The 9,162-nt window shown below is 45.2% G+C and overlaps 1 long non-coding RNA gene and 1 other non-coding gene across 2 annotated transcripts; both read left to right on the forward strand.

The window, feature by feature from the left end:
- Nucleotides 1–3,412: 3,412 nt before the first annotated feature.
- On the forward strand, nucleotides 3,413–4,550 carry LOC115032945 (MIR394bHG). The gene has a single exon (NR_163713.1). It is a non-coding gene; the product is annotated as an MIR394bHG (long non-coding RNA).
- MIR394b (microRNA MIR394b) lies at nucleotides 3,763–3,884 on the forward strand. Its single transcript, NR_121055.1, has one exon. It is a non-coding gene; the product is annotated as a microRNA MIR394b (primary transcript).
- Nucleotides 4,551–9,162: the final 4,612 nt, after the last annotated feature.

Raw genomic sequence — 9,162 nt, forward strand, 5'->3', positions numbered from 1 at the left:
CTCCCCATCTTCATTTACAAGCTCCACGTACCTCGACTTCCCACATTTTAAGCATTTCTGTTCTCTGCCATGTTCCTTCCAAAAAAGCATACAGTTGTCTTGGCAAACATCAATCTTCTCATACTCCATACCAAGACCTTCAAGCAATTTCTTGGACTGGTACATGTCTTTGGGCATCTTGTGACCCGTAGGGAGAACCTCGCTAATCAAATCCACAAGCTCCTTGTAACAATTAATTGAGAATGCAAACTTGGACTTGATTGACATCAGCCGGGTCACGAATTCCAGTACGGTCACGTCAGTGTGTCCGTGAAGAGGCTCTTCTGACGCTTTGAGTAGGTCGAAGAACTTCTGAACCTCCGGTGTAGGTGAATCATGATGATCTGGTGCCAGTTCAGGCTGCAGATCCTCAAGCATCTGGTCCATCCTATCAACATCATCTTCACCGTCATCAACTTCTACTTCTGCTGCTCGTTCAACATCTTCACCATGGAGATACCAGACCTTATAGCCTGGCACGAAACCATGCGAACACAGGTGTAGTGTGACCTGCCTCTTGGTGTGGCTCGTCATATTTCTACATTTATTGCATGGACACCTAATATTATCTATTTGTGACAAAGCAGCTGCATGGTCCAGAAACATCTGCGTCTTGGCAAACCATTCACTTGTGTGACACCCACCCTTCTTGAAACCTTCATACATCCAATCACGTCTATCACCCATTATTGCGGCTGTGTGTACGAGTAAAGAGTGCGTGTGAGACATTCATGTTTCTACACGTCACACATACATCTATAGGTAAGTAGTAAAACTATATATATATATATACTAACAAATAACATGTGATATTAAAACCGACGAAAATTAACATGTGATATTAAACTAACAAATTGTAATCGTATTACAGTTAACTCCCGTCGGCCATAAAAACCGACGAAAATAAACAATAATCACACTCTAATCAAGCCACATAAACTAACTCTAATCACACTCTAATCACATGTTATATTAAACTAACTCTAATCACATTAAAGCTAACTCCCGTCGGCCACAAAAACCGACGAAAATAAACAATAATCACACTCTAATCAAGCCACATAAACTAACTCTAATCACACTCTAATCACATGTTATATTAAACTAACTCTAATCACATTAAAGCTAACTCCCGTCGGCCATAAAAAACCGACGAAAATAATCACATATATTTACATATAGGTAGGATTATACCTCGACGGGGGCTAGAGGCGACGTTCGGGCAGACGGCGGCGCTCCGGGACGAGCAGAGGGCGTTGGCGGCCTCGGGGGCGGCGTTCCGGCCTCGGGTGGCGGGCCTCGGATGGTGGCGGCACGGAGGAGCGGTGGCGCGGAGACGCGACGGTGCTGCAGCGCGGTGGCACGGCTGTGCAGTGGCGCCGGGGCGTGGCGGCGCGGTGGCGTGGGGGCTCGGCGGCCCGACAGCGCGGGAGCTCGGCCGCGCGGCTGCTCGGGCAGGCGGCGGCTCGGGCGGGCGGCTACTCGCTGCGGGCGGTGGCTCGGGCGGGCGGCGGCTCGGGCGGGCGGCGGCGTTGAGGGCGGCTCGGGCGGGCGGCGGCGTTGGCGGCTCGGGCGAGCGGCGGCTCGGGCGTGCGGAGGCGGCGGCGGCTCGTCCGTTTCAGACGAGAGAGATGAGGAAGAATGAGTCCGCGCGCGACCTGACGTGGTCTAAAACCATTAATCCCCGTCGGCCTATGACGTGGCCGACCAGAATTAAATAACCCCCGTCGGCTTAGGGATAAAGCCGACGGGAATTAAGTATTCCCGTCGGCTAGGTGACGTGGCCGACGGGAATTAAATTAATTCCCGTCAGCTAGTTGACGGCCGACGGGAGTTACTTAATTCCCGTCGGCTTTTACACTGGCCGACGGGAATTAATCTGGCCGACGGGAGTCAACGGAATTCCTGTTGTGCTAGAAGACTTGGAAGTTGGTGAGAAACAACTCTTTTAGCTTCTGCCATGAAGTGACAGTTCTTGGTCGAAGTGATGAATACCAAGTCTGGTCCACATTTCTGACCGCCATGGCGAAGATCTGGGCATAAAACTCGGGCCCGAAGCCCAAAACCCAAAATACCTGAACCCGTACCCATTTAGCCCAAAGCATACTCAAATTATTTCTACGGGTAATGAAATTGAAAACCCGAATTTAGTTCGGGCCTAATCGGGTAACGGGCCGCGGTACCCGAAGTACCCATAAAGCCCGAAGTTAATTTTCTTGTGCGTCTTGTAGCTTTTTTATAGGCTTTCAACCAAACAAGCCCAGTTGCCAAGCCCACTAATGCCCCACCCCTGCCACGCAGCCACTACTCATGAACATCTAGGCTCCAAGCATCCAAACCTCCAAGGCTTGAGAACCAGGACGCAGCACCTAAACTAGCCAGGCCGCCCACTGTCCCAACACCCAACCAAGCACCAGCGTAGGGGCTCGGGCTAGGAACCCTAGCCGTCGCAGCGCCGTCAATAGTCGGTCAAGGCTCCAACGCTCCGTCCACTAGCTCTGGTGCCTCCTCGGCTCCTTGGCTCCGATGGTTGACGCTTCCTCCGCTCTCGTCCTCGTCCGACACTCTGACTGACCGCCGGTGTGGATCGTGCTGTGCTAATGCCTCCTCTCCTTCATTCATCTGCCATGGTGTCTCTGGCCGTTCGGTGCCTCCTCCCCGTGCTCCTCCAGTCATCCAGTATAACGCCGAAACAGGAGCAACATCACCAAGGTCCTTGACTAGCTAGAAGTAGGGCTGGATATCGAGCTGGCTCGACTCGGCTCGGTTCGACTCGAGTTGGTTCGTTATGATAACGAGTTAGCTCGACTCGACTTCTTGCAGAAAGTCAGTTATGATAACGAGTTAGTTCCAAACCGGGTATAATGGGCTACCCGTACTCGAAACCAAAATTTTCGGATACCCAAAATAATGGGTATAGAGTCTAGTAAACCTGTTTTCGGGTATAGTTTCTAGATACTCGAAATTTTAAAAGCCCGAAAAACCCGACCCGAATTTTCGAGCTAACCCGAATGCCCACAGCTAATGACTGTTGAATTGACACCATATAAAGATATGGTAGCTTCGTAACTCATAAATAACTGCTTCAGGTCAGCTAGACCAGCAGTTTATGAATATAAAATAGGTATCCTAAAAATATGTGCTAGATATAGATTTATAAAACTCAATAACGCATAGAATTTACATGTGCAATTATTTGTGAAAAATAAAAAAAGTGTAAAAGTACATGCGTCTTTTGCGCTGTGTTAACCTGAGAATTATTGCAGGGAGTACGTAGAGGGTATTTTATATTCATACTGAACTCCATCTCCCAAAAGGACCATGATTTTTACCTCCTTTTGGCTAGAGAATCAAGGTGGAGAAGAGAGGAGCGCAGAAGTAGCACCTCCACTAGTAGATCTATAGGCATGGGGAGAGAGAAACAGGTAGATCTGCTTGAAGCCATCGTCTCATATCGAATCCTTCAGATCTCACACACGGAGACCAAGAAAAGCACAATTCCCATCCATCTGATCTGCATGCCCATCCCTCATCCCTCTCCCCCCTCCATGGAATCCCACAAAAGCCGCAACCCTAGCTCCACTCCCTCTATAAATAGCGCGCCCCGTAAAGCAGCACATACATTACAGTGCAGCAAGAGCCGCAGCAGCTGTGGTCTGTGAGTGGATCGCTCGGAGCAAGCAAAGGAACTAGTAGTGGCGGCCATGTGCGCTTATCAAAGGGTGGCGCTTACTGAGAGTTCCTTGGCATTCTGTCCACCTCCCTTCTTGACGATCTTGCAGAAAGTTTGCTTTTTTTGTTTGTTTGGAGGTGGGCATACTGCCAATGGAGCTGCGTAGGCCTCCCTTTGTAAAGCCCGCATGACATAAGTAAGAGCTACGTTAGATTTGATCATCACCTGTGCCGGAAACGCCTTCGTTTTGCTGCCTTTTCTTGCGTGTGTTCATTTGATGGGCCTGTTTGTTTGATTGATGTCGATCGAGGCGTGCCCGGCCGGCCGGTTCTAGCTTGTTTTCTTAGGCTCTTAGCTACATATGGTACGTTATCTGATCCGTTCTATTCCAATAAGCCTAATCTAGTCTGCTGCTCTGAGGCAGCCGACCATGGTTTTGGCCTTCTGCTTCTGGGGATGGAAGAGATAGTTCTCCCCTCCTCCCTTCTTCCGGATCCACTATTTTTGCCTTCTTTTGCGCGCGCAGGCAGCCAAGTTCTTCTTCGGAGGTCTAACCCCGCAGTTCATGCTTTCTTCTTTCTATCTTCGCATGCAGATGCAGACCTGTTCCTGAATCTTTGAAGGGACTAAGGGAGTCGTCTGCAATATCTGACCATGACGCCAGGGGCCAGGGATGAGAAGAAAGAAGATATATACAAGTAAACAGCTGTTTCAATCCTTGCACAACTATACACTTGAATACTGCTCGAATATGTTTTGCATAGTACTTACTAGTAAATATAGCTAGGGTTTTGTGCCAGTGACTGGTGATGGTCATGATGAGATGTGCCATTCTTTTTTTCCTTAGCTTGTCATTTTCCCATAGCCCCCGTGTGCTTCTGCTCTTTTTTTTTTTTGCTTGTTCCGATAGATTTTGGTGTCAATGCATGAGCTCAAGTTGCACTGCACAGGTTTCGTGCCCTTCATGATTTCACCCGCAGACCTCCTGCCTGAGGGCTGAGGCCCAGCGCCAGCTGTAGCGTCTGTGACCGATTGGGAATTTTGTTTGTATTTGCCTGAGGAACTAGCAGTAGTATGGCAGTCCAAAGCCTGCTCCTCCTCTCCCTTCCACCCAACGAGATCCTCTGCAGAGGATCTGCTCGATCTCATAGCTTCAGCGATTCACCTAAAAACTTGCAACCATAATACAGTCTAGTCGTTGTTACAACCATAAAAATTGCTATCGCTTTCTCTATCGGTTCCAAAATAAATATAAATCTCGTTTCGCGTGGAGTCAAAAAAAATTCTAACTTTTGATTAGGTTAAATCTGATTAGATTTATAGAAAAATGCAAGCATTTAAATATTCTTATTATGAAAATATATTTAATGTTTAGTCTAAGAATACTTGTTGCATATAAATATTGCTACATTTTACACATATCCAATCTAAGTTGATATTGTTTGACTCCTTCTAATGATACATATTTGAGATTTTGACAAAATGTTTGAGTGTGGCTGTACGTTCTAATTCTACTATCAATATGCTACTACTTCAGTTTGACCAAATGTTTTATTGTGGATATACCTTCTGATTCGATCTACTATCAACCTGCTACTCTTTAGTTTCAAGTTATAAAGCGGTTCAGGCTCTTGTAGGTGTGTGGATAGATTCTAACTCTTCTATTTATCTTAATCCCTTGTTCTAAATTATAAATTATTGCTCTCTCTTATAGATACATGTACCTTTTACTATATACTCCTGGATCTTGTGGATGTGGATACATTCCAACTCGACTCCCAATGCAATTTATTACCCTCTGTAATAACTTATAAATTGTTCTGGCTCTTGTTGTTGTTATGTATAGCTATTACCATGTATCTATGTCATAGTATATCTAAGTGTATATAAAAAAGTTATATACCTGAAATTCTAAAATAGTTTATAATTTAAAACAAAGCGAGTAGTATTTTAAAAAAAAACACTAATGCTACCTCTCCAAATATAATAGAAAATAACACTACGTTTCATTCAAGCTACCATATTCGTTTGTGGTCATGCTGGCTCGTTAATTTTTTTCCCTGAGACAGTGCACTTACAATTACAAGTGTCCTACTCCTAACAGTTCATAGGACCTCCTTGATATGGCTAGGTGGCTCTAGCTCCGGCTCCAAGTCGTACCAAATGTCCAAATGGCACCGTAGAAAATGGTTTTAGCACCGAAATTTTAGATGATCCGGAGTTGTTTTACACTAGGGGAGGATGTGGGTGGCAAGGACCCTAAATTTATGACTTCTTCGGTGAAGATAGAGCTGTGGCTATTTTTAGATGACCTATTTATCTCTAAAATGGATGTGAATACGTACAATAGTATGATGATATTTTTTTATTGGGCTCATCTTTGCCTCTTCAATGCATTATTGATATTAATTACTGGCATATGATGAGAGATAGATAAGTGGGTTAGAGGATTGCCTGCCACTCCTTGTTTTTAAAATAAATTGACATCCACTTGAATGTTTTGATTATAAAAATGCATGTATTCTGTCAATCGAGTGAAACCTTCAAGTAAAATTTTAAACAAGATTTCGGGTTTTTATTGATACTTTTTCTTGTCTCGTCATGTTTTTGTGCCCTGAAATTTCATTAATATGCACATTATATTGCTCATATGATGTTGATCCATCAATATTCTATGTTCATATTGGGGATAGATTGGCTTCAGGATTTTGGTGCATTATTGTCAATATTATTGTAAGTAGGAGTATACAGTATGTGCTGAGAGCCTGAGAGGGGGTATATTATACCTGAGCATATTTCAGTTTGGGTTGAAAAAAGGCTGAAAGATCTTACCCACAAACGTCATACGGATCATTTTGGATTGGCTTTAGGTTGAGTCTAGGCCTGATGAACTGCCGTGCACGGTAGATTTCAGTATGAAAATAACTAAATAATATACCAAGTTAGGCTTGTGTTTTCGTTATACATGCTGTTCACTCAAGAGGATATGTTTGGTTCGAGGACAAAGTAGGATGAGGTAGTGGACACATTGTTCCTTCGATTTTTTGGATCACGTCGCCAAAAAAAATATTCCGGTGTGTACCTCGTCCTCACGTGACTCTCATCCAAATACTATAGAAATTATGGCCGTCCCCTTCTATCCTCCTTGTACATCCAACGAAACACATTCTTAGTAGAGGCTGTGTTTGGTTTGAGTTTAAAGTAGGATAAAACGGGACAACATCGTCTACTTGATTTTTTTGGACCACGACGCTACAAAAAAAACACTAAGGATGTGTTTGGTTTGAGGTTAAAATGGGATAAGACGATGGTGACACCGTCCACTCGATTTTTTTGGACCACGATACCACAAAAAATTGTTCCGATGTTTACCTCGCCTCCGTGTAACTCCCATCCAAACATCATAGAAGTTGATCAAGCCGGGCCAAGCCTGGAGCCTCAAGCTAGGACGAACTTTCTGAGGTTAATACGGTTTATGCACCCTACTAGCATATGGAACCTAACCTTTGGAATATGGCAGCTGCATATGTCGACGGCCTTATGTTACATTCAATATTCTGTTGAATATGTTTATGAAAGTCATGTCCTCTTGTTCACTATCTGGATTATGAGTTCATGGACGCAAGAACGAAAAAAAACTCCTCGATCGTATATTTCCGTTCTTGTTTTCCAGTATCTGTACCTGAATAGCCTGAATAGGCTGCTGATGTGTTTTCTATCCTGTGTAGAATATACCACACGATAACCTATGTTCTCTTATTAGGGTTTCCACAACATAGGCGTTGTTTGATTCACATATTTGTAATGTGATGAGTAAATGATAATATTAAACCATATTTGTTTAAATCTAACTAGAACCGGATCTTAGTAACCGGGAACTGGGAACTTAGCCACGTTCCGGGAACGTTTGTTCCGCGAACATGGGAACTATCTCGTTCCAGTAGTGTTAAATCCTAGTTTTAGTAGCGTACCGCGTACCACGTTCCTCGATCCCATCGATCTGGGAACCTGGTTACTAAGAACCGGATATCACATTAGAAACTGATAGCAACCTATTTAAATTTATTACTGCTGGTACTCGAGCGTGAATCATTACCGTTACTATTTACGTTACATTCCGTGAACCAAACAGTACCATAACTCTTTTGATCCTAGACTGGTGTCCAACGATGTGCCTGCCTACCATCGCGGTGAAGTTAGTTTGCAGCTGAAATGCACTATGGTTAATGATATCACCAACAATTTGTAATTTCGTTGCTACTGTGGTAATGATTTTTTTTTTGGAAAAACAATAAGATTGCAGCTCAAATTAATTAGCAACAGAAAGACTCTAAAGCAAAAGGATCAAATTAAAAGTGTCTAGGATCGAGGCATCTACCTAGCTGACACCTTTTGCTCAGATCATGTTATTGTTTAGTACTTCAGTTCAGTCAGGTACTCAGGTTCTCTCAAATGCCAAGTGATGCATGGAGATGCGCTGGTCTGGTCTACATGTCTAGTGTGTAGTGTGTACTCTCCTACCTTTGCATGTACGTTCCTTTCGTGTCGAGCATGCATAGTCAGCATAGAGTAGTGCGAATTGCGATGATCAGGACGCCATGCATGGGAATCAATTCATTATGGACATGGCCAAGATTGAACAGCTGCAGAGACACACCTTTTTTCGGTCCCGGTCTCATAATTTGGGCACATGCCCTCTCAGAGAAATGCTCGGAATTTGGGGAGCACAAGATTTGGGGCGCCGTAGCTATCAAGGTGTTCAAAAGTGCAATCAGCCATGTACGTTGGTGCTCCCGCTGCTCATCGCTATCTGTCTTCTTCCTCGTTGAGGTTGCCATCTCCAGAGCAGCGGACCATTCCGCGTGCAACCCCACCTCCTACGACGCGCCGATGTGATGAACCGGGAACGCACATCCAGCAGCACCATGCGCTGCAGAGCTACCTCAGGCTAGGAGCTTGTGCTCATCGCTTCCACCGGTTAGCGACGGCCCCCATCAGCTGCGAGCCTGCGACTCAGGTTGACGACGATGGCGCTCGGCTCGGCAAGGCGCGGCGCCGTGCCGGCATGGCCAAGCTGTTAAATATGCGAACATCTACTGCGGTATCCATCCATTGGTGGGACTGCAGATATCTGTGGGGTGGAAGTTGCAAATTCCTGGTGCAGATCTATGGGGAGGCAGTCGTCTGACTTGCTGCTCTCCTCCCCGGCGTTCTCCCGCGTCCCCTAGGCCCAGCTGCTCTCTTCCACGGGAGTTTATTGCTATTGTAATACCCGTAAGTAGTGGTTTCTCTACAATAATACTTATAAAATGGGGTTTTCTATAATAATATTCATAAGTGTGAAACTTCTCCAAAACGGCCATATATTTCAAGCTAGCTTATACCCGAGGCTGTGCCTGTCCGCTCCCCCGGCGAGGCTGCCGGCGAAGAGGAAGCCCTGCTCTTCGCAC

The sequence above is a fragment of the Zea mays genome, chromosome 4 (assembly GCF_902167145.1).
Source record: "Zea mays cultivar B73 chromosome 4, Zm-B73-REFERENCE-NAM-5.0, whole genome shotgun sequence".
Taxonomy (NCBI): domain Eukaryota; kingdom Viridiplantae; phylum Streptophyta; class Magnoliopsida; order Poales; family Poaceae; genus Zea; species Zea mays.